Genomic DNA, 26,785 nt, shown 5'->3' on the forward strand with positions numbered 1-26,785 from the left:
TATTCTGCTAAGCACAATGTGGATATCCTCAGAGCAAAAATCAGGATGATACCCCAGTGAAGGGGGAGGAGATCAAAGCTCAGTCTTCAGCAAAATGGACTCAGGAGACATCACCACACAAAGACTGACAAACAGTGTCCACTGCTTTAGAGGTTTCAGGATCTCAGAGTTCCCCAAAGGAGAGAAAAGAAACATGATAGAAAATCCCACCTGAAATCAACTCACCTGAAGATCCTGTTTCTACTACTAATTGTCTCCAGGGGAGCTCCCACTCTGAATTCAAATATCATGTAAAATATTAAGGAGTTGGTCGATGTAGCAGGAGCCCACAAAAATTTAATGGGACTGGAATATAATTCTTTCTTAATATCCAGAAAAACTCAGAGAAAGGAAGAAACAGAGAGAGAGAGAAAGAGAGAGAGATTTGGAAGCTGAATCTGAGTCCTATGAACAAAATGTAGGGCTTATGTATGCTTCCATGACCTTGGGGATTTAGACCCCAGAGAGCATTTCTTGAGCTATTTCTTTTTATATCCCACATCCAGAAATTAGCTTGAATGCTTTTCTATGTGGCAATTTGCAAGAAGGCAATTTCTTCTAAATCACTGGAGACAGTGACTCAATAGACTCTTTCATGGATTTCTTTAAGAAATAATTATAGGAAAAAACATGAACTGAATAAGAAAACATGGTGACTACAGTAAAACCCAAAATGAAAGATAAATAAGCTAATCTTTCAGAGATATTAATGACTGCTATTATATATATTTACTGTATGATTTTTCTGTCCCATTCTGTATATGAAGTGCCATGTGTTTTGAGATGTATGAACAACATAACTTGGTCTCTGGTTTTATTGCCTAACCTAAATGAATACTATTGTCTGCAGAAACAAAGATGTTCTTTATTGAAACTAAATTGTGTTTCCTTCTAAATATGAGCTATACATACTTCCAAGCTTATAGTAATACAATTAAATAACATAATCTCTTAAAAATGGTGAATGCATCTTGGTGATGAATGGTGAATGCTTAAGTCTCTAAAACCTCTGAGTGTCAATCAATCCACTGATTTCACTACACTGAAATATCACACAATTATATCCACTGACTTTCCTGGTGGCTCAGGGATAAAAAAGAAGTTGCCTGCAATGCAGGAGATGTAGGTTCTATCCCTGGGGTCGGGGAGAAACCCCAGAGAAGGAAATGGCTACTCACTCCAGTATTCTTGCCTGGGAAATACACGGGACAGAGGAGCCTGGTGGGCTGCTATCCACGTATTTGCAAAAGATTTGGACATAACTTAGTGACTAAACAACGACAACAAATGTTTTCCCTAGGCTCCTGACAACTTGCCAGACTCTACCAGGAAGCCATAACACACCAGAGGCTGTTTCCCACCAGGCACAGAATTATTGTACATAGCGTGATGTTGATCCAAAATCCCACAAGTCATTATGGCTATTCTTTCACTGAGATAGGCTTGAGGTCCACAATGCATCTTCCCCCCATAGCTGACACCTCTGTACCCTGGACTGGCTTTGGAGCCAATATCTACACTCTAGTCACCCAGAATTAGCAACCTTGTTGGATATTAGTTTTCCATGCTGCACAACAAATTGCCACCAACTTAGAGACTTAAGCTGCTATCACAGTTTCTGTAGCATAATAGTCTGGAAAGTGTTTGCATAACTTTATAAGATACTGCTAAACTATTTTCAAAGTTATTTAACCTTATATTCCTTTTTTGAAATGCATAAGCATTCAACTTGTTCCACATTTTCACCAAGATTTGAAACTCTTATTCATTTTAGCTATTCTAAATAGGGTACGGTAGTTTCTCCTTGTGGTATAAGTTGTAACTTTAATAAGAATGTCATTGATGACTAATGATGCTTAGTATTTATTCATGTGTTTATAGATGGTTTATGTGTTTTGTTTTGTCAAATATGTGCTCAAATAGTTCATCAAACCTTTAAGTAGTTTCTTTTTTCTTGTCGTTTTGACTATGAAGACTTCTCTGTATGTTTTACATACAAATAATTTATCAAATTAAGTTTTGCAAATATTTACCCACAATCTGTAGCTTATATTTTCATTTTATTAAAGGTGTCATTTATGCTTAAGAAATTTTTATCAAATATTTTAATGGTAATTAAGTTCCTTTTATTGTTTTTTTTTTTTTTTCTTTTTTAATTTTTATTATTATTATTTTTTTTTCCCAGTGGGTTTTGTCATACATTGATATGAATCAGCCATGGATTTACATGCATTCCCAATCCCAATCCCCCCTCCCACCTCCCTCTCCACCCGATTCCTCTGGGTCTTCCCAGTGCAGCAGGCCCGAGCACTTGTCTCGTGCATCCCACCTGGGCTGGTGATCTGTTTCACCATAGATAGTATACATGCTGTTCTTTTCAAATATCCCACCCTCACATTCTCCCACAAAGTTCAAAAGTCTGTTCTGTGTTTCTGTGTCTCTTTTTCTGTTCTGCATATAGGGTTATCGTTATCACCTTTCTAAATTCCATATACATGTGTCAGTATGCTGTAATGTTCTTTATCTTTCTGGCTTACTTCACTCTGTATAATGGGCTCCAGCTTCATCCATCTCATTAGAACTGGTTCAAATGAATTCTTTTTAATGGCTGAGTAATATTCCATGGTGTATATGTACCACAGCTTCCTTATCCATTCATCTGCTGATGGGCATCTAGGTTGCTTCCATGTCCTGGCTATTATAAACAGTGCTGCGATGAACATTGGGGTGCACGTGTCTCTTTCAGATCTGGTTTCCTCAGTGTGTATGCCCAGAAGTGGGATTGCTGGGTCATATGGCAGTTCTATTTCCAGTTTTTTAAGAAATCTCCACACTGTTCTCCATAGCGGCTGTACTAGTTTGCATTCCCACCAACAGTGTAAGAGGGTTCCCTTTTCTCCACACCCTCTCCAACATTTATTGCTTGTAGACTTTTGGATAGCAGCCATCCTGACTGGCGTGTAATGGTACCTCATTGTGGTTTTGATTTGCATTTCTCTAATAATGAGTGATGTTGAGCATCTTTTCATGTGTTTGTTAGCCATCTGTATGTCTTCTTTGGAGAAATGTCTGTTTAGTTCTTTGGCCCATTTTTTGATTGGGTCATTTATTTTTCTGGAATTGAGCTTCAGGAGTTGCTTGTATATTTTTGAGATTAATCCTTTGTCTGTTGCTTCATTTGCTATTATTTTCTCCCAATCTGAGGGCTGTCTTTTCACCTTACTTATAGTTTCCTTTGTAGTGCAAAAGCTTTTAATTTTCATTAGGTCCCATTTGTTTAGTTTTGCTTTTATTTCCAATATTCTGGGAGGTGGGTCATAGAGGATCTTGCTTTGATTTATGTCGGAGAGTGTTTTGCCTATGTTCTCCTCTAGGAGTTTTATAGTTTCTGGTCTTACATTTAGATCTTTAATCCATTTTGAGTTTATTTTTGTGTATGGTGTTAGAAAGTGTTCTAGTTTCATTCTTTTACAAGTGGTTGACCAGTTTTCCCAGCACCACTTGTTAAAGAGGTTGTCTTTTTTCCATTGTATATCCTTGCCTCCTTTGTCAAAAATAAGGTGTCCATAGGTTCGTGGATTTATCTCTGGGCTTTCTATTCTGTTCCATTGATCTATATTTCTGTCTTTGTGCCAGTACCATACTGTCTTGATGACTGTGGCTTTGTAGTAGAGTCTGAAGTCAGGCAGGTTGATTCCTCCAGTTCCATTCTTCTTTCTCAAGATTACTTTGGCTATTCGAGGTTTTTTGTATTTCCATACAAATTGTGAAATTCTTTGGTCTAGTTCTGTGAAAAAACAACTTTTATTGTTTTTTAAAGATCCATCATTTTCATGTTCATTCAAAAAATTCTCACCCCAAGTTTTGAAAGATATTTTGTTTTATGCTAAATTTTTTAGTTTTAATTTTTATGTCTACATCTATGATTCATTCATTTATGACTTCTTGGAAGGAAAGCCATGGCAAACTTAGAGAGTGTATTAAAAAGTACAGACATAAATTTGCTGACAAAGGTCTGTATAGTCAAAGTTATGATGTTTTCAGTAGTCACATTCAGGTGTGAGGGTTGGGCCATAAAGAAGGCTGAGTGATGAAGAACTGTTACTTTTGAATTGTGGTACTAGAGAAGACTCTTGAGAGTCCCTTGGACAGCAAGGGGATCAAACTAGTCAATCCCAAAGGAGATCAACTATGAATAGTCATTGGAAGGACTGATGTTGAAGCCAAAGCTCCAATACTTTGGCCATCAGATAAGAAGAGCCAACTCATTGGAAAAGACCCTGATGCTGGGAAAGGTTGAGGACAGGTGAAGGGGTCAACAGAGGATGAGATGTTTGAATGGCATTACTGACTCAATGGACATGAGTTTGAGCAAACTCTGGGAGATGGTGAAGGCTAGAGAAGCCTGGTGAGCTGCAATCCATGGGGTGGCAAAGAATTGGACATGACTTAGTGACTGAACAATAGCAAGGATTCATTTCATTTCATTCATGTTAACAGTTGTGTATGCTATTAAGTAAAAATAAAAGCTTATTCCTCCATGTGGATACTCAATTATCTCAGCCTTGTTTATTGAAAATTATTTCTCTATTGAATTATAATAGCGGATATTTTTGAAATTTAAATGACCAGAGACACTTGAGTCCATTTTGGTATCCTATTAGTCTAATATCCTATTGCCTTGATTACTGTAAAAGTTTTTGTAATAAAATAAGGATAGGAACATGGGGAAAGTAGAATGATATTTTAATTTTGCTTGCTGGTCAGTAGGCTATACATTCCATGAATAGAAATTGACTTCCACCATTTATTATGCAATGATTAGCAAATGATTCATTATAAGCTACAATATGCTGAAACCAGCTCTGCTTAAGCCAGCTCTGGAGTATGATTACTAGTCTAGGGACTTAAGTTTGACATGCACATATCTGATGAACTGAGAATCACTTTTTCTTTGGAAGGGAAAGTTGCTCAGCCATGTCCAACTATTTGAGGCCTCTTTGGAATTCTCCAGGCCAGAATATTGGAGTGGGTAGCCTTTCCCATCTCCAGGGGATTTTCCCAATGCAGGGATCAACCCAGGTCTCCAGCATTGCAGGCAGGTTCTTTACCAGCTGAGCCACAAGGGAAGCCCTTTCTTTGGAAACACACATATAAAATTATACTATATATGGTAAAGAATTTGTAAAGCAATTGTACTCCAATAATAAAATAAAATAATTAATTAATAATAGTCACTGAAAAGCTTTGTTTAACAATTACTTTTACTATTGTTGACATTTTTATTATCAATAGCAAAACATATGAAGTAAAATTGCTTTTCATGGGCTGTAAACTCTAACTGATGGTACCTAATTGTTTTCATAAAGTACAAGTTTGAACCCTAAAAAAATGATAAAGAAACAGGGTTACCAGGGGCCAAGGTGGGAACAAAACCTAATACATTTCATCAAGCTCTCATCTCCCTGCTGACTCCAGGTGTCTTCTTTTCTAGATTGCTGTCATATGTACCTAAACACCGTAGTTTAAGACAACATTTGAAAAAAAAAAAAAAGACAACATTTGGTCTTTGTATGATTAGCATAATTGTGTTGTTGGTTGGTTACTCATGTTTTATTTCTATTGTGTGTTCAGTTGATTAGTTCTTGGAGTCCACGTTGCCCTTCTGTCTTTAATTTTCCCAGACTTGTGTTTTGAAAAGGGAGTCATAAACCGTTTTATGCCTTCTTTGCATGAAACTTGAACTTTCTCCTTAGTCATCTTTCTTATAATGTTCATGCCAACTAGCTAAGGCAGAAAAAAAAATAGCTTATTTTACCCTATACCCATAAACTTTTAATAAATTTGAATTCACTAAAAATCAATTTATAAATATTACAAAAAACAGTCTGTTTGTTTGTTTTGGTTTACATGTGGTTTACAGCTATTTTACTAAGCACTGATGTATGTAACAATCAATAATCAACTCAATAAAAAGTTGTCCTGCCATAGGTATATTAACTAAGTTTATTTATTAAAAGATTTGAGTCATCAATTTCACTACAAGAATGGGACAATCTGTAGTATAGTAAATCAGCTTTTTTCAGAAATAGAATAATGAATCTAAGAATATTAGGTGGCATGACAAAGTGATTTTGTGAAAACTAATCTTGTGAATGTAGTTTTTACTTCTTTGTTCCTCAAGCTGTAGATCAAGGGGTTCAGCATAGGAATCACTACTGTGTAAAACACAGAAGTCACTTTAACTGTGAGCCAAGAAGTTTTGGGGTTAGAAATGCAGTAAAGGAAAAGGATGGTTCCATGGAAGATGCTGATGTCTGTCAGGTGGGAAGCACAGGTGGAGAAAGTTTTCCAGCACTCACTTGCAGAAGGCATCCTCATAACAGTGATAAAAATGAATATATAGGACATTAGAATAATCACCAGACTGCTACGCCTCATTGAATATGGCAATAATAAAACATAACATCTGACTGATATAGGGATCTGAGCAGGAGACAGAAACAATTACAGAGTGGTCACAGATAAAATTATTTATGGTGCTAGACTTGCAATAGGATAATGCAAGAAGAAAGTATGTGAGTGTCATGGAGCACACTACACCCCATGAGTAAAAGCCAGCCACCAAGAGAACACAGCGCTTCGGAGACATCGCAGGGGCATACAGCAAGGGGCTGCAGACTGCCACAAAGTGGTCATAGGCCATTGTTGCTAACATGAATGTTTCTGCCTCATCAAATAGGCAAGCGAAACAAAATTGCACAATGTAATCAGAGAAAGAAATGGTTCTGTCCTCCACAATCAAATTCTGCAACAGTTTGGGTGTAACTACAGTAGAAAAACAGAAATTGACAAAGGAGAAGTGACTAAGAAAAAAGTACATGATCATGTGGAGTTTTGAACTGATATTGATGATTATGATCATGCCTAAATTCCCTACCACAGTGATCATGTAGATAGACAAGAAAATAAGGAAAAATGGGACCTGGAGTTCTGGATATTCTGAAAAACGCAGGAGAATAAATGTGGGTATGATACTCTGATTTCCTTCTGATAGCAGAATGATTCCTGTTGAACAAAGGACCAAACATTATTCCTGAAAAATAGAAATGAATAGAAAAGAGAAACAGAGAAGGCAGAAACTTCATGTCTCTGGGGAGTTTGTATATATTCACCAGGTATGGTCCTCAAACCAGCAGCAGCAGGGACACCTAAGAATATGTTAGGGATGAAAATTCTAAAGCCCCATCTCCAAATTCCTGAATAAAAAACTCTGGAATGGAGCCCACAATTTGTGATTTATCCAACCCTCCAGGTAATTTCTGATGCATGATAACTTATGAGAACCACTAAAATACAGACTATTCATGCTATCATTTAAAATTTAACCCTTACTTAGTATTTTTAATATACAACTAAAATATAAATTTGGAACACAAAAGAAATTGTAAATCTCAAAATTTTGAGACACCAAAATGAAGCAGAGTACTTTGTTATGGTTTGAACAGTTACACTAAAGATCAAGGAGATCACATGACATGTAAAAGGTGCCATATAAATCTTAGTATAATTATTTTATTCTAGTCATATTAAAGAATTAAGCACCCATAAAGTTTGTGAATTGGCATAAATCTTAAGTTGTAACTAGTTCATGCCCTCTATCTGGTGCTTAAATTAATTATAGAATCTTATTCATGAAATAATCATGTACCTTCCATCAAAACCTCCATTAAGGTTATACTGCCTCCTGGGGTAATTTTTGGGTTTTTTATATTGACATTTTGCTTAACATTGATTCGTTCATTAATTGAAGCTAATTAATTTATATTAATTATTTGTAAATATGATTTTAGATCATCTATTTTAATATAAAAGGTTTCCACAGTGACTTGATGGTAAGAATCCACCTTCAGTGTAGGAGGCACAGATTCGATTCCTGGGTGGGGAAGATTCCCTGGAGAAGGAAATGGCAACCCACCCCAGTATTGCTGTGGGCCTCTCTGCTGGCTGAGTCAGTAAATAATCCACCTGCAATGCAGGAGACCACCTGCAATGCAGGAGGCCTGAGTTCAATCCCTAGGTCAGGAAGATCCCTTGGAGAAGGAGAATACAACCCACTCCAGTATGACTTAGCAGCTAAACCTTTTTGATATATATATAAAATTATAAGTGAGTGTTAATTGCTCTCTCATGTCTGACTCTTTGCAAAACCACGGATTGTAGCCCACCGGGTTTCTCTGCCCATGTGATTCTCCAGGTAAGAATACTGGAGTGGATTGCCATTCCCTTCTCCAGGGGATCTTCCCAACTCAGAGATCAAACCCAGATTTACTGCAGACAGACTCTTTACCGTCTCAGCCACCAATATATGGTTAAATATGAGAAACAGAAAGATATATTTACCAACAACAATTTTATGCAAAATTCATTCAAAGACAATGAAAATTACATATTTTCTCTACCAATGAGTAAACTTCTGCTAGAATGAGGCAAACTTGGACAAGATGGAGAAGCAAGAGCTGCAATGCCTTAAAATGAATGGCCATGAGACACAGACATAAAACTTCAGTAAAATTAGATGGACGGTTAGTTTCATCTCAGTTTTGTCTGGATCAAGTATCAGGCTGCAGACTCAGCTCCACGAAATTCTGCTTAATAGTCACTATAAATAACCCTAGATATAAATAATGTGTCATCAGAATATTTTTTTTCCAATAGCAAGTGGGACTGGGCAGATACATTGTAAATATCCGTTATTGTTCAGACTGTTTTAATAAATGGCTTTCCTTTAACATTTGAAAATATTAGCAACACCTTGGTATATTAGGAAGACTGGAATCACTGTTTTAGTTTATTGATGCAATACTCACATCAATAACAAAAGAGACTGAAAAATTGATTTGGTGTTCAACCTTAGCAATTTTAAATACTTTTGGAGAAAATCAGTGGATTAATGGTAGGTTTGTACTCAGATTGGAACTAGCTTTATGGAATTACAAAATTCTGTGTATTCTTGCAATTTCCCTGTTGCTCATTGCTGCCAGTTTCAGTAATACAAATCTTAATTGTCAAAAACACTTCATGCCATATTAGTGCAAATTGAAATGTCTCTGATCATAGAAAGGGATCCTCTATAGTTTGTGGAATAATCTACATGAGCTGTAGCTCCATCTTTTCCACGTCATTTGAAAGATACAGAAAGTAACATAAGTGAAGTCGCTCAGTCGTGTTTGACTCTTTGCGATCCCATGGACTGTAGCCTACCAGGCTCCTCTGTCCATGGGATTCTCCAAGCAAGAATACTGGAATGGGTTGCCATTTCCTTCTCCAGGGGATCTTCCCAACCCAGGGACCAAACCCGGGTGTCCCGCACTGTGGGCAGACGCTTTACCATCTGAGCCACCAGGGAAGCCCAAAAATAACATAAACTGACCTTAAACCAGATGTTCTTGATTAATTTACTGAGAATTTCTTTTTAGGATGAATGAATCTCAGGCATATTTCTTCTCAGTATTCAAACATTCTTTAAGATATTAAACAACAACAACAACAACAACAACAAACTTTAGGCTAGCAAAAATGGTAATATATTTCAATGATCATGCCAAAAAATGGTATTTTATTTCTAGGGACATTAGAGGTTATCAAAAAATACAAAGAATAATTTAAAAGCTGAATTCACAGTCTAAATTCTGCCAAACCCTGGGTCTTATATTCCGCCCCCCCCCCCCCCATGACCATGAAGATATGAAGTACACAGAATTGTAATTGGAATATTACTCAGTTCAGTTCAGTTCAGTTGCTCAGTCGTGTCCAACTCTTTGCGACACCATGAATCGCAGCACACCAAGCCTCCCTGTCCTTAACCAACTCACAGAGTCCACCCAAACCCATGTCTATTGAGTCGGTGATGCCGTCCAGCCATCACATCCTCTGTCTTCCCCTTCTCCTCCTGCCCTCAGTCTTTCCCAGCATCAGGGTCTTTTCAAATGAGTCAGCTCTTCTTATCAGATAGGCAAAGTATTGGAGTTTCAGCTTCAACATCAGTCCTTCCAATGAACACCCAAGACTGATCTCCGTCAGGATGGACTGGTCAGATCTCCTTGCAGTCCAAGGGACTCTCAAGAGTCTTCTCCAACACCACAGTTCAAAAGCATCAATTCTTTGGTGCTCAGCTTTCTTCACAGTCCAACTCTCACATCCATACATGACCACTGGAGAAACCATAGCCTTGACTAGACAGACCTTTGTTGGCAAAGTAATGTCTCTGCTTTTTAATATGCTGTCTAGGTTGGTCATAACTTTCCTTCCAAGGAGTAAGCATCTTTTAATTTCATGGCTGCAGTCACCATCTGCAGTGATTTTTGAGCCCGGAAAAATGAAGTCAGCCACTGAGTATTACTCAGTGGACCACAAACCATGTAATTAGTCAAAACACTGTTTCTTGTGTCATTTTAGTAGATGCATTTTCTTCTAAGTCATTAAAGATAATTACACCACCACATCTATCCCATTAATTACTATTTTGACATTGAACTTTTGAAATACTAGGTATTCATCAAATAAACATGAAATGTAGACTTTGAAATATGAAAAAATATGGAAATAATTGTTATTAACTATATTTCAAATCCAGTTTTCAAGTTTAGAGTAGAGAAACTTGGCCAGCTCTGCATTAAGCAAAAGATAAAGGTGGTCTTCTCCAATGATGTAATGTGGGTATAATTCACCCCTGATATGATTTCATAAGAAAAGCTTCACCTCTATGATAAAACCATACCAAAAATCTACAATCCCAGTTTAATGTGAGAGAATCATTAGGTAAACCCACAATCTGGAAACAATCTTCTGGATACCTCACCAATATTACTTAGAATTGTCAAAGTCAAGAACAAAACAAGAAAGGAGTGAAAGAGTCTTTCAGACCAGAGGATACTGAGGAGATGTGAAAACTAATTCAATATGGTACCCCAGATTACATCTCAGAAAGAAAAGAGTGTATTAGTGGGAAAGAACAAACTGGATGGAATCCAAATAAAATTTAAATTTTAGTCATCATAAAGTACCATTAATTCTTTCTTAAATTTTATTTTACTGTGGTAAGAACAGAATATGAGATCTACCCTCTTAAGATATTTTAAGTGTACAGTACAGGTCAGGAAGCAACAGTTAGAACTGGACATGGAACAACAGACTGGTTCCAAATAGGAAAAGGAGTATGTCAAGGCTGCATATTGTCACCCTGATTATTTAACTTATACACAGAGTACATCATGAGAAACGCTGGGCTAGGTGAAGCACAAGCTAGAATCAAGATTGCTGGGAGAAATATCAATAATCTCAGCTATGCAGATGACACCACCCTTATGGCAGAAAGTGAAGAGGAACTAAAAAGCCTCTTGATGAAAGTGAAAGAGGAGAGTGAAAAAAATTGGCTTAAAGCTCAACATTCAGAAAACTAAGATCATGGCATCTGGTCCCATCATTTCATGGGAAATAGATGGGGAAACAGTGGAAACAGAGTCAGACTTTATATTTTGGGGCTCCAAAATCACTGCAGATGGTGATTGCAGCCATGAAAATAAAAGACACCTACTCCTTGGAAGGAAAGTTATGCCCAACCTAGACAGCATATTAAAAAGCAGAGACATTACTTTGCCAACAAAAGTCCATCTAGTCAAGGCTATGGTTTTTCCAGTGGTCATGTATGGATGTGAGAGTTGGACTGTGAAGAAAGCTGAGCACCAAAGAATTGATGCTTTTGAAGTGTGGTGTTGGAGAAGACTCTTGAGAGTCCCTTGGACTGTAAGGAGGTCCAACCAGTCCATACTAAAGCAGATCAGTCCTGGGTGCTCATTGGAAGGACTGATGCTGAAGCTGAAGCTCCAATACTTTGGCCACCTCATGTGAAGAGTTGACTCATTGGAAAAGACCCTGATGCTGGGAGGGATTGTGGGCAGGAGGAGAAGGGGACAACAGAGGATGTGATGGCTGGATGGCATCACCAACTCGATGGACATGTGTTTGAGTAAACTCCGGGAGTTTGTGATGGACAGGGAGTCCTGGCGTGCTGCGATTCATGGGGTCGCAAAGAGTTGGACACGACTGAGTGACTGGACTGAACTGAACTGAACAGTATTGTTGACTACACATGTAATTTTGTACAGTACAACTGTGTGTGACTTGCTAAACTGAAACCTCTTGACCATTAATTTGTAAATCCCTGCTTCCCTCTCCTCTAACCTCTGGTAACTATTATTCCAATCCTTGATTCTGATATATCATATAAGTGAAATCCTGCAGTATTTGCCTTTCTATGACTGACATTTTCATTTAGCATAGTGTCCTCTTTTCATCCATATTACACAATTTCCACCTTTTTAAATGTTAGATTGTATTACATTGTTTACATATGCACCACATTTTTATCCAACTATCTGCCCATAGACATTTCAGTTGTTTCTACACCCTGGCTATTGTGAATGGTTCTACAGTGAAGGGTGGAATGCTAACATATTTTTGAAAGCCTGACCTCAAATTTTTAGGATAAAACCCATAAGCAGGATTTCTGGATCATGTACAATTCAATTGTCAACTTAATAAAGAATCTCTATACCATTTCCCACAGCAGCTGCAACATTTTGCATTTCTACTAACAATGTACAGTGAGGTGTGATGAGAACTATGAAATATCTTTGCAACATATTTTTAATTAAAAATTATATAATTTAATTTTAAAGTGTCATCATTCACATTAGTAGTCCCATTTTATTGTATCTCCAACACTACAACCAGCTCTGCTTTATGCCAACATACTATCAATTCTGAACTGAAAAAGTGTAAATGTAATAACTAGCTCTCAGTATCCCCACTTTGCATCATTTTGCTACATTTGCCAGACTTTGCTTTTAGTATCTGTGACTGTCAGTGTTGGGTCCAGGTTGAGGGGTAGTTTTGGGGGTAGTAAGCAATATTTTTAACTTATATATATATATTTTTAACTAAATAGCAGCTAATTAGTGAATGCAAACTTACAATTTCCTAATAATGTTGGGCTGGACATAAAAGTTCATTCCAGTTTTTCCATAACATGTTACAGAAAAACCAGAACAAACTTTTTGGCCAACCCAATATACACAGTCCACAAAGAAGTAAGCTAGACACAACAATTTTATTTTCCTGGGCCAGAAAAGTATGTGAAGTAAGGGTTTGAACACTTTTTTCTTCACATAAACAGATACTACAAAATCACAGGAGCTTTAGGGTCTCTTCCCCTAACAGGTTCTCTGGTGGCTCAAATTTATTGTCAGGTTGCAAGGTGGAAGAAATGGGTCCAATCCCTGGGTGAGGAACAATCCCTGAAGGAGGGCATTGCAACCCACTCAAGTATTCTTGCCTAGAGAATACTGTGGACAAAGGGTCCTGGTGGGCTACAGTCTCTGGGGTCACAAAGAGTCAGACACAACTGAGTGAATAAGCACACCTGTAATAGCCATTACAGGAGTAATTGGTTGGCGTACAGTAATTGACCCAGGAGTACAGAATGAAGCAGGGCAAAGGATAATAGAGTTCTGCCAAGAGAACACACTGGTCATAGCAAACACCTTCTTCCAACACAAGGGGAGGAGCCAAGATGGTGGAGGAATAGGACGGGGAGACCACTTTCTCCCCTACAAATTCATCAAAAGAACATTTGAACGCTGAGCAAACTCCATGAAACAACTTCTGATTGCTACCAGAGGACATCACATGCCCAGAAAAGCAGCCCATTGTCTTCAAAAGGAGGTAGGATAAAATATAAAAGATAAAAAGAGAGACAAAAGAGCTAGGGATGGAGACCCGTCCTGGGAAGGGAGTCGTAATAGAGGAAGTTTCCAAACACCAGGAAGCCCTCTCACTGGTGGGTCTGGGGGAAGTTTTCGAATCTCGGAGGGTAACCTAACTGGGAGGAAAAATAAATAAAATGCACAGATTACATGCCTAAAAGCAACTCCCAGCAGAAACGTACCCCAGACGCTCGCATCCACCACCAGCAAGTGGGGGCTGAACGGAGAGGAGCGGGCAGCATTGCTTACCCAAATGCCCTGAGGGCAATCTGAGGGAGCTAACAAGAGATAGCAACTGAAACTGTGGGATAGCAAGAGAGAGAGAGAAAATTAACCTGCAAAAAGCGCTAGCCGAACACACTGCCGTCCCGTTCGTAGAACAAAGGAAGGACTGAGCGATTCCAGAGAAGAGCTAGCCGGCTGCGGACCGGCGCATCCTCCGCCGGAGGCAGGAGGCAGGGGGGAGGGGAAAAGGGAAAACGCGGCCCCAGAGAAGCATCCCCTACCAAACTGCAAACAGGCTCCCAGTTTCTAACCAAAGACTTCCTGAGATTCTGGATGGTTGAATCCACTGGAAGGGTCACAGCTCCCTCAGAACAGACACAAGGAGCACCCAACCTACGTGCGCAGACACTGAGGCTGGGACCGCGGAGGGGAGAAGGCGCACCGCACCCGGGGAGAGTGCGCTTGTCAAGCTCCTGGCTGCCTGAGCTGCTCGGGTGGGGAAGGCACAAAACGCAGGTCCAACCGAGTCTGCACTTTTGTGGAGTACCTGAAAACTGGAACCGCATGCAACTCAGGGCCCGCTACCTGGAAAGCAGCCTGGAGCCTGAGCAGTGTAGACGGGGAAAGCACACGCGCTGTGAGTGGGGGCACACCCAGTGTGGCCGGAACACTGCGAGTGCGCCCCACACAGGTCAGTGACATTTGTCTGCAGCGCCCCTCCCTCCCCGCAGCACGACTGAACAAGCGAACCTAAACAAGAGACCACCTCCGCCCGCCTGTGTCAGGGCGGAAATTAGACACTGAAGAGACCTGCAAACAGAAGCCAAATAAACAAAGGGAACCGCTTCAGAAGTGACAGGGGCAACAGATTAAAATCCCTGTAGTTAACACCGACTACACCGGAAGGGGCCTATAGATATTGAGAAGTGTAAGCTGGAACAAGGAGCTATCTGAAACTGAACCAAACCCACACTGCCCGCAACAGCTCCAGAAAAGTCCCTAGATATATTTTTACTTTTATTTTTTAATTAAATTTTTTTCTTTTTTTCCTCTTTTATTTTCTTTTAAAATTTCCCATTTCTCCTCTATTAATCCTTAATTTTCATTTTCTTTTATTTTCTTTTAAAGTCCTCTATTACTCCTTTGCTGCTGCTGCTGCTAAGTCGCTTTGGTTGTGTCCAACCCTGTGCGACCCGTAGATGGCAGCCCACCAGGCTCCCCTGTCCCTGGGATTCTCCAGGCAAGAACACTGGAGTGGGTTGCCATTTCCTTCTCCAATATTACTCCTCTATTACTCCTTAATTTTCATTTTCATATATTTTTACTATTTTTTAAATTAATTTTTTCTTTTTTGTTTTTATTTTCTTTTAAAGTCCCCTATTACTCCTCTATTACTCCTTAATTTTCATTTTCATTTCATTATAACCTTGCAAAAAAAAAAAAAAGACCCTATTTTTAAAGCAAATTTCATATATATTTCTTAATTTTTTTGTTTTTGTTTTTAATATTGTATTTTTAAGAGTCTAACCTCTACTCTAGATTTTTAATCTTTGTTTTTCAGTATTTGATATCAATTTTGGACATTTAAGAATCCAATCTTCAGTACCCAGTTTTACTCAGGAGTGTGATGATCACTCTCTCCCCCTTTTGACTCTCCGTTTTCTCCCCCAGATCACCCCTATTTCCTCCCTCCCCCTTCTCTTCTCAATCCAATTCTCTGAATCTCTGTGGGTGTTCTGGGCTACAGAGAACACTTAGGGAACAGAGTACTGCGTAGATCTGTCTGTCTCCTCTTGAGTCCCCCTTTTTCTCTTCCTGCTCATCTCTATCTCCTTCCTCCCTCTCCTCTCCTTCATGTAACTCTGTGAACCTCTCTGGGTGCCCCTCACTGTGGAGAATCTTTTCACCATTAACCTAGAAGTTTTATTATCAGTGCTGTATAGTTGGAGAAGTCTTGAGGCTACTGGAAGAATAAGACCGAAAGCCAGAGGCAGGAGACTTAAGCCCAAAACCTGAGAACACCAGAGAACTCCTGACTACAGAGAACATTAAGTAAAAATAGATCATCCAAAAGCCTCCATACCTACACTGAAACCAACCACCACCCAAGAACCAATAAGTTCCAGAGAAAGACATACCACACAACTTCTCCAGCAATGCAGGAACATAGCCCTGAGCATCAACATACAGGCTGCCCAAAGTCACACCAAACACATAGACCCATCTCAAAACTCACTACTGGACACTCCATTGCACTTCAGAGAGAAGAAATCCAGTTCCACGCACCAGAACACAGACACAAGCTTCCCTAACCAAGAAACCTTGACAAGCCAATCATCCAAACCCACCCACTGGGAGAAACCTCCACAATAAAAAGGAACCACAGACCACCAGAATACAGAAAGGCCACTCCAACAACACAAGACTCTACACATGGACATCACCAGATGGTCAACACTGAAATCATATTGATTATATTCTTTGCAGCCAAAGATGGAGAAGCTCTATACAGTCAACAAAAGCAAGACCAGGAGCTGACTGTGGCTCAGATCATGAACTCCTTATTGTGAAATACAGACTTAAATTGAAGAAAGCAAGGAAAATTGCTAGGCCATTCAGGTATGACCTAAATCAAATTCCTTGTGATTTGACAGTGGAAGTGACAAGTAGATTCAAGGGATTAGATCTGATAGAGTGCCTGATGAACTATGGACAGAGCTCTGAGACACTGTACTGGAGACAGGGATCAAGACCATCCCCATGAAAAAGAAATGCAGAAAAGCAAAATGACTGTCTGAGGAGACCTTACAAATGGCCGTGAAAAGAAGAGAAGTGAAAAGCAAAGGAGAAAAAGAAAGATATGCCCATTTGAATGCAGAGTTCCAAAGAATAGCAAGGAGAGATAAAAAAGCCCTCCTCAATAATCAGTGTAAAGAAATAGAGGAAAACAATAGAATGCAAAAGACTAGAGATCTCTTCCAGAAAATTAGAGAAACCAAGGGAGAATTCCATGCAAAGATGGGCTCAAAAAAGGAAATAAATTGTATGGACTTAACAGAAGCAGAAGATACTAAGAAGAGGTGGCAAGAATACACCAAAGAATGTACAAAGAAGATTTTCACAACTCAGAGAATCACGATGGAATGATCACTCACCTAGAGCCAGGCATCCTGGAATGTGAAGTCAACTGAGTCCTAGGAAGCATCACTGTGAACAAAGCTAGTGGAGGTGGTGGAATTCCAGCTGAGCTGTTTCAAATCCTGAAAGATGATGCTGTGAAAGTGCTGCACTCAATATGCCAGCAAATTGGGAAAACTCAGCAGTGGCCACAGGACTGGAAAAGGTCAGTTTTCATTCCAATCCCAAAGAAAGACAATGCCAAAGAATGCTCGAACTACCACACAATAGCACTCATCTCACATGCTAGTAAAGTAATGCTCAAAATTCTCCAAGCCAGGCTTCAACAATATGTGAACTGTGAATTACCAGATGTTCAAAATGCTTCTATAAAAGGCAGAGGAACCAGAAAATAAATTGCCAACATCTGCTGGATCATCAAAAAAACAAGAGAGTTCCAGAAAAGCATCTATTTTTGCTTTATTGTTTATGCCAAAGCCTTTGACTGTGTGGATCACCAAAACTTTGGAAATTTCTGAAAAAGATGGGAATACCAGACCACTTGACCTGCCTTTTGAGAAATCTGTATGCCGGTCAGAAAGCAACAATTAGAACTGGACATGAAACAACAGACTGGTTCCAAATAGTAAAAGGAGAACATCAAGGCTGTATATTGTCACCCTGCTTATTTAACTTATATGCAGAGTACATCATGAGAAACTGGGCTGGATGAAGCTTAAATTGGAATCAAGATTGCTGAGAGAAATATAAATAACCTCACATATGCAGATGACACCACCCTTATGGCAGAAATCGAAGAACTAAAGAGCCTCTTGATGAAATTGAAAGAGGAGTGAAAAAGTTGGCTTAAAGCTCAGTATTCAGAAAACTAAGATTATGGCATCTGGTCCCATCACTTCATGGGAAATAGATGGGGAAACAGTGGAAACAGTGGCAGACTTTTTTTTTTTTTTGGGGGGTGGGGCGGGGGCTCCAAAGTCACTGCAGTTGGTGACTGCAACCATGAATTTAAAAGAGGCTTACAGGGGAGGTCCTAAGATGGTGGAGGAATAGGATGGGGAGACCACTTTCTCTCCCACATATTTATCAAAAGAACATTTGACCGCTGAGCAAATTCCACACAACAACTTCTGAATGCTGGCAGAAGACATCAGGCACCCAGAAAGGCAGCGCATTGTCTTCAAAAGGAGGTAGGAAAAAATATAAAAGATAAAAAGAGAGACAAAAGAGGTAGGGATGGAGATCCCTCCTGGGAAGGGAGTCTTAAAAACGAGAGAAGTTTTCAAACACCAGGAAACACTCTCACCAGTGAATCTGGGGCGAGCCTTGGAACCTCAGAGGGCAACATAACCGGGAGGAAAAATAAATAAATAATTAAACCCCACAGATTATGTGCCTAAAGGCAACTCACAGCAGAGAAGCAGCCCAGACGCTCGCATCCCCCTCTAGCAAGCAGGGGCTGGACAGGGAGGCGCGGGCTGCATTGCTTTCAGTAAGGACCAGGCCTGAATGCCCCGAGGGCAATCTGAGGGAACTAGCTTGAGATAGCAACCCAGACTGTGGGACAACAATCCTGAGAAAAGCCCTAACCTAAGACAATGCCAGGCCCGCTCACAGAACAAAGGACTGAGCAGAGCTAGCCGGCTGCAGACCACCCCCTCCCCCCCGCCCCCCTCCCCCCTTGCCAGAGCCATGCAGGGGAGGGCAGCCAGAGCTGGAAGGGGGCAATCATGGCCCCAGAGAGGCATCCTCTACCAAACTGCAAGCAGGGTTTGTTGCTAACCAAGACTTCTTGGGCTTTTGGACAGTAGACATCCGCCGGGAGGGTCGCAGCCAGAGATCAACTCCCCAGAAGAGACACACGGCACACGTGAGAAGGCGTGCCAGTTACACACCCAGAACACAGGGCGGCAGGAATGGGGGAGGCGATAAGTCGCAGCCCCAACTAGGGGTGACTGCCAAGGTCACCTGAGCTGTTTGGACCAGGAAAGGGCATGAAACGCAGGCCCAACCAAGTCTGAGCCTTTGTGGAGTACCCGAGAACCTGAACCTGAGCAGCTTAGACCTGGGAAGTCCAGGCAACCCAGGGCCCGCCTCAGAGTTCCCAGCCGAGCAACCTAGAGCCTGAGCAGTGTAGCCCATGAAAGCACACACACTGTGAGCAGGGCAAAGCCAGTGTGACCAAGACACTGCGAGCGCTCCCCACACACACCAGTGATATTTATTTACAGTGCTCCCCCCTCCCCACAGCGAGACTGAACACGTCAGCCTAAAAAGGTGACCACCACGCCTCCTGTGTCAGGGCGGAAATTAGACACTGGAGAGACCAGCAAATAGAAGAAGCTAAAATAATCAGAGGGGAACGCTTTAGAAGTGACAGGTGCAATAGATTAAAACACTGCAGCTAGCACCGACTACATAGGAAGGGGCCTATAGATCTTGAGACGTGTAAGCCAGATCGAGGAACTATATTAAAATGACACCCCACGCGGTCCACAACACCACCAGAGAAAGTCCTAGATATATTTTTACTATTATCATTTTTTTAATTTTTAAAAAATTTTTAAATTTTAAAAAATTTTTAAGTCCTCTATTACTCCTTTAATTTTCATTTTTATAACCTACTATTACTTTGCAAAAAAAAGACCCTATTTTTAAAGCAAACTTCAAAAATACATATTTTGTAATTTTTGTGACTTTGCTTTTTTCTTTAATAGTGTATTTTTTTTTAGAATCTAACCACTACTCTAGATTTTTAATCTTTGCTTTTTGGTATTTGTTACCAATTTTGTACCTTTAAGAACCCAATCTTCAGTATCCATTCTTACTTGGGAATGAGATTAGTGGCTGGATTGTTCTCTCCCCCTTTGGACTCTCCTTTTTCTCCACCAGGTTGCCTCTATCTCCTCCCTCCCCCTTCTCTTCTCTATCCAACTCTGTGAATCTCTTTGTGTGTTCTGGACTGTGGAGAACACTTAGGGAACTGATTGCTGGCTGGATCGGGCTCTCTCCTTTTGATTCCCCCTTTTATCCTCCTGGCCACCTCTGTCTCCTTCCTCCCTCTTCTCTTCTCTCTGTAACTCTGTGAACATCTCTGAGGGATCCAGACTGTGGAGAGCCATAGGGAAGTGATTACTGGCTAGCTTGCTCTCTCCCCTTTTGATTCCCCCTCTTCTCCTCCTGGTCACCTCCATCTCCCTCCTCCCTCTTCTCTTCTCCATGTAACTCTGTGTACCTCTCTGGGTGTCCCTCAGTGTGGAGAAACTTTTCATCATTAACCTAGGTGTTTTATCATCAGTGCTCTATAGATGGAGAAGTCTTGAGGCTACTGTAAGAATAAGTCTGAAAACCAGAGGCAGGAGGCTTAAGTCCAAATCCTGAGAACCCCAGAGAACTCCTGACTCCAGGGAAGATTAATCGATAGGAGCTCATCAAATGTCTCCATACCTAAACTGAAACCAAGCACCACCCAGGGGCCAACAAGTTCCAGAGCAAGACATACCACAAAAATTCTCCAGCAACACAGGAACATAGCCCTGAGCTTCAATATACAGGCTGCCCAAAGTCACACCAAACCCACTGACATCTCAAAACTCATTACTAGACACTTCATTGTACTCCAGAGAGAATAAATCCAGCTCCACCCACCAGAACAGGGACACAAGCTTCCCTAACCAGGAAACCTAGACAAGCCACACCTCCAACCCCACCCACAGTGAGGAACCTCCACAATAAAGAGGAACCACAAAGTGCCAGAATACGGAAAAGCCACCCCTAAACACAGCAACATAAACAAGATGAAAAGGCAGAGAAATACTCAGCAGGTAAAGGAACAGGACAAATGCCCACCAAACCAAATAGAAGAGGAAGAATTAGAGTCTACCTGATAAAGAATTCTGAATAATGATAGTGAAAATGATCCAAAATCTTTAAAACAAATTGGAGTTACAGATAAATAGCCTGGAGACAAAGATGGAGAAGATGTAAGAAAGGTTTAACAAGGACTTAGAAGAAATAAAAAAGAGTCAACATATAATGAATTATGCAATAAATGAGATAAAAAACACCCTGGAGGGAACCAACAGTAGAATAACAAGGCAGAAGATAGGATTAGTGAGGTAGAATATAGAATGGTAGAAATAATGAAACAGAGAGGAAAAAAGAAAAAAAGAATTAAAAGAAATGAAGACAACCTCAGAGACCTCTGGGACAATGTTAAATGCCCCAACATTCGAGTCATAGGAGTCTCAGAAGAAGAAGACAAAAAGAAAGACCATGAGAAAATACTTGAGGAGATAATAGTTGAAAACTTTCCTAAAATGGGGAGGAAAATAGTCACCCAAGTCCAAGAAACCCAGAGTCCCAAACAGGATAAACCCAAGGCGAAACATGCCAAGACACATATTAATCACATTAACAAAGATCAAACACAAAGAACAAATATTAAAAGCAGCAAGGGAAAAACAACAAATAACACACAAGGGGATTCCCATAAGGATAACAGCAGATCTTTCAATAGAAACTCTTCAGACCAGAAGGGAACTGCAAAACATACTTAAAGTGATGAAAGAAAATAGCCTACAGCCCAGATTACTGTACCCAGCAAGGATCTCATTCAAATATGAAAGAGAAATCAAAAACTTTACAGACAAGGAAAAGCTGAGAGAATTCAGCACTACCAAACCAGCTCTCCAACAAATACTAAAGGATCTTGTCTAGACAGGAAATACAGAAAGGGTGTATAAACTCAAACCCAAAACAATAAAGTAAATGGCAGTGGGATCATACTTATCAATAATTACCTTAAATGTAAGTGTGTTGAATACCCCAACCAAAAGACAAAGGCTGGCTGAATGGATACAAAAACAAGACCCCAATCTATGTTGTCTAGAAGCTATGGTTTTTCCAGTAGTCATGTATGGATGTGAGAGCTGGACTATAAAGAAAGCAGAGCACCAAATAATTGATGCTTTAGAATTGTGGTGTTGGAGAAGACTCTTGAGAGTCCCTTGGACTGCAAGGAGATTCAACCCATCCATCCTAAAGAAATCAGTTCTGAATATTCATTGGAAGGACTGATGTTGAAGCTGAAACTCCGAAACTTTGGCCATGTGATGTGAAGAGCTGACTCATTGGAAAAGACCCTGATGCTGGGAAAGATTGAGGGTGGGAGGAGAAGGGGACGACAGAGGATGAGATGGTTGGATGGCATCACTAATGCGATGGACATGAGTTTGAGAAGGCTCCAGGGGTTGGTGATTTACAGGGAGGCCTGGTGTGCTGCAGCTCATCAGGTCTCAAAGTCAAACACTACTGGACAACTTAACTGAACTGAATAGCAATTAACTTATAGTTTATATATATACTGTCCTTGTGTATCTTCCTATCACACTCTTTTTCTTTTCTACATAATATTCCCTGAATTGAATAAGAAGACTCTATTACCTTTTTTGTTTTAAGAGACAAATATAATCTTGATGGGAAAAACTAACAGGTAAAGGACAATAAAAGAAAATTACAGAACAATCTTAGAATTTTAATCATAGAATTTTATTTTAAAATATACTTAAAATATTGACACATTAAACTAATCAACTAATAAAAAGTAAATATATAATGCTTCCAGTAATTTTCTCAGGAAAAAAACACGTATTTTGATTATAAATTTTTTAAAAATATAATTTACCATATTGAAATATTAAAGGAGTTCAAATGAGGAAAATTAGCTTGATAGATTCAACATTCACTCACTAAAAAACAAAATATAACAGACACATACAAAATAAAAAAAATACATGAAATAACTTTGCTTAACATTTTAAGCATGAAATGTTAAGTATTGATATTTTCCTTGTTAGATGAGGAAGTCAAGGATACCCACTTTTTCTGTTTATTCAAAATTGTACTAAAGTTTTCAGCTAGTTAACCAAACACAAGAAAAAAATAAAAGGAACAACATTGGAATCAACATATCTAGAAAATTTTTAATTAGAGATTGTATGATATGCATGTTGAAAATTGAAAATAATCTACAAATAAGTTATAAAATTATTAAGAGATATTTTTAGAGTTGTCAAAATGCATTGAATCCTAATTGAAAAACAATACACATTTTACAAATGACATTTACAGTAGCATGAAAAATAATCCCACATCCAGATTAATTTAAAAATATATGTAATAACTTTATAAAAATATGATGTATCTTATATTGTAAAAAGTGAAGTAGATCTAAATAAACATAATAATGTAGCATGTTTATGATTTGGAAGACTTGAGGATGCAAATTTATCATTTTCTGCAAATAGATCTACAATTCTACTGTATTTCTACACTAAATCTATACAAGAATAATTCTAAAGTTTGTTTTAAAAGGTAAAGATAAAGATTATCTTAAACACTCTGCAAGATAAAGAGTAACTTTTTAGGAGTTGCTCAACTTGATATCAAAGTTAAGGGTAGTTCTGATTATAAAACAGCTAGAAGCATACAGAAAGTCTAGAAACAGAAATGTAGATATACTGATATTTACTTTATGAATATTCTTGCACCACAGAGCAGTGTTAAAATGAGTGAATTTTTCAATAAGTATTCCTGGGGTAAATATGCACCAGTAAGTAAAAATATAAAATTAGCTTATAAACATGCACCATCAAAATTTACTTTCAGTTTGAAATAAACTTAAAAATCGATGTAAAAAGAGAAAATAAAACCCCAAATTGAAAATAGAAAAAGTGGAATATAAAATATAATACTGTATGAAATTTTTGATAATGTAGCACATAAAATATGAGAATGTCTTTATTATTTTGGAGGTAAGAAGTGTATCTTAAATAAGACATTAGAGGCACTTCACTGTGTAAAGAAACAGTTTTATAAACATTGATTCATTAAACATAAGGAAATGTGTGCACCTAAATACTTCACCAAGCAAGTGAACAGCCCAGTCACAGTCTAGGAGAAAATATTCATGATACACACATCAAAGGACTTTTATTTAGAATACATAATGAAATACATATTTTATAATAAAATATTAGCAACCTAATAGAAATATAGGTTAAAAAATAAAAACCTGAATAGGCCCTTCACAAAAAAGTAAGAAAAGTCAAATGATTAATAACTAAATTATAGGATTTCAACCACATTAGTAAAGTGGAATTGAATTCATCACCAAAATGAAGTACCCCTACTTGCCCACCAACCTGAAAATATTAAAATGTCTACTATGACAATATTAAATGTTGGCAAGAATGGACAATAATTAGAACACACATGCAATATCATTGGAATTTAAACTAATACATCTATTTTGGAAAATTGTTTGATGGCACCTAGCAAAAGATAAGAAACAAGTGCCCTTTGATCCAGAACATTCAGAGATAGGGCATACCTCACACAATGAGTGCTCATGTGCAAAGCAGCACATTCTTGTGTAAGAATGTTCATGCCGCATTTCCATTTAAGATAAAAAAGATGAAATAACCAAGAATGAAATTGCTGGATCATACGGTGGTTCTATATTTAGCTTTTGTGTGTGTGTGTGTGTGTGTGTGTGTGTGTGTGTACAAATCTCCATGCAGTATGTAACTCAATCAGTTCAGTTCAGCCGCTCAGTCGTGTCCGACTCTGCGACCCCATGAATCACAGCACGCCAGGCCTCCCTGTCCATCACCAACTCCTGGAGTCTACCCAAACTCATGTTCATTGAGTCGGTGATGCCATCCAACCATCTCTTCCACTGCTGTCCCCTTCTCCTCCTGCCCTCAATCTTTCCCAGCATTAGGGTCTTTTCAAATGAGTCAGCTCTTTGCATCAGCTGGCCAAAGTATTGGTGTTTCAGCTTCAACATCAGTCCTTCCAATGAACATCCAGGACTGATCTCTTTTAGGATGGACTGGTTGGATCTCCTTGCAGTCCAAGGGACTCTCAAGAGTCTTCTCCAACACCACAGTTCAAAAGCATCAATTCTTCTGCACTCAGCTTTCTTTATAGTCCAACTCTCACATCTCTCTTAGAGTCCAACATCTCACATCACTCTCATACATGACTACTGGAAAAACCATAGCTTTGACTAGACAGACCTTTGTTGGCAAAGTAATGTCTCTGCTTTTTAAAATGCTGTCTAGGTTTGTCATAAATTTCGTTCCAAGGAGTAAGCATCTTTTAATGACATGGCTGCAATCACCATCTGAAGTGATTTTGAAGCAGAAAAAATTAAAGTATGTAATTGGCTATACCAATTTACATTCCCACCCACAATGCACAAGATTTCCCTTTTCTCTAATTCTCTGCAACAATTGTTATTTGCAGACTTTATATATAGAGGAAAGGAGGGGGGACAATTTAGGAGTTTAAAGTCTACAAAATAATCTGTATAAAATAGATAAGCAACAAGAATACCATTGTATAGCACCGTAAGTTATAGCTGTTATCCTTTGTGTGCTGCGCTGTGCTCAGTCACTTCAGCCGTGTCCAGCTCCTTGCAAACCCATGGACTGTAGCCGACCAGGCTCCTCTGTCCATGGGATTGGGTTGGCATGCCCTCCTCCAGGGGATCTTCCCCACCCAGGAGTCAAACCCATATCTCAGACATCTCCTGCATTGCGGGCAGGTTCTTTACCCACTGAGTTTGAATAGTGTATAATTGAAAAAAATAATGAATCACTATGTTATGCATCTAAAATTATTATAGCACTGTAAATCAATAATACTCCAGTAGGGAAGAGGAAATAGGCAAAGTCCATTAGTCATAGTATGAATAAACATATTATCATATCAATATATTTTATGGAATATTCTTCAGCAATAAAAACAGAACTACTGTTACAATCACTTAAAAATTCTTTTAAAACAAAGCGCTGAGCCAAATTAGCCAGACATAAGGGAATGTACTCTAAAATTTTATTAAAACAAATTTCAAAAGCAGTAAAGTTAAGTTTTATACTCTCATAACCTATTCTCGGTTAGAAGAAAAAGTTTTGAACACAGCAATGAAGTTTGCTCCTAGAGGCATCAGAGGGGCACAGTGACTAGAAAAATGCTTACAGAAATGGTGCAAAGAGCTGATAATGTCTTTAATTTCTTGGAGAAAGTAACATACAGGATGATTATACAGAATTACTTGTCTACCTGTCTATCACATTTCATAATTCGAGAGAGAGAGAGAAGAAGAAAGAAAAGGAAGAGAAAAAGAAAGGAAGAAGATATGGAGCAGAACTCACTTGCAAGTTCTGAGGACTTTAGGATGTGGGCAGCCTTTTGCTGTGCTCTGTGCTTAGTCACTCAGTCCTGTCTGACTCTTTGTGACCCCTGGGCTGTAGTCCCCCAGGCTCCTCTGTCCATGGGGATTTTCCAGGCAAGAATACTGGAGTGGGTTGTCATGCCCTCTTCTAGGGGATCTTCCCTACCCAGAGAAAGAACCCAGGTCTCCCATATTGCAGGGAGATTCTTTACCATCTGAGCCACTAGGGAAGCCCATGGACAACATTAGATGATCATTATTTAGCCTATAACACTCTGAAAGTGAGACATATACAGAATTTTATTTCTTTTTT

The 26,785-nt window shown here is 39.1% G+C and overlaps 1 pseudogene; it reads right to left on the reverse strand.

Annotated features, from left to right (window-relative positions):
* Positions 1-6,150: 6,150 nt before the first annotated feature.
* LOC133068895 (olfactory receptor 5D13-like) lies at positions 6,151-7,769 on the reverse strand (annotated as a pseudogene).
* Between the last annotated feature and the right edge of the window lie 19,016 nt (positions 7,770-26,785).

This window comes from Dama dama, chromosome 2 (genome assembly GCF_033118175.1).
Source record: "Dama dama isolate Ldn47 chromosome 2, ASM3311817v1, whole genome shotgun sequence".
Classification (NCBI taxonomy): Eukaryota; Metazoa; Chordata; class Mammalia; order Artiodactyla; family Cervidae; genus Dama; species Dama dama.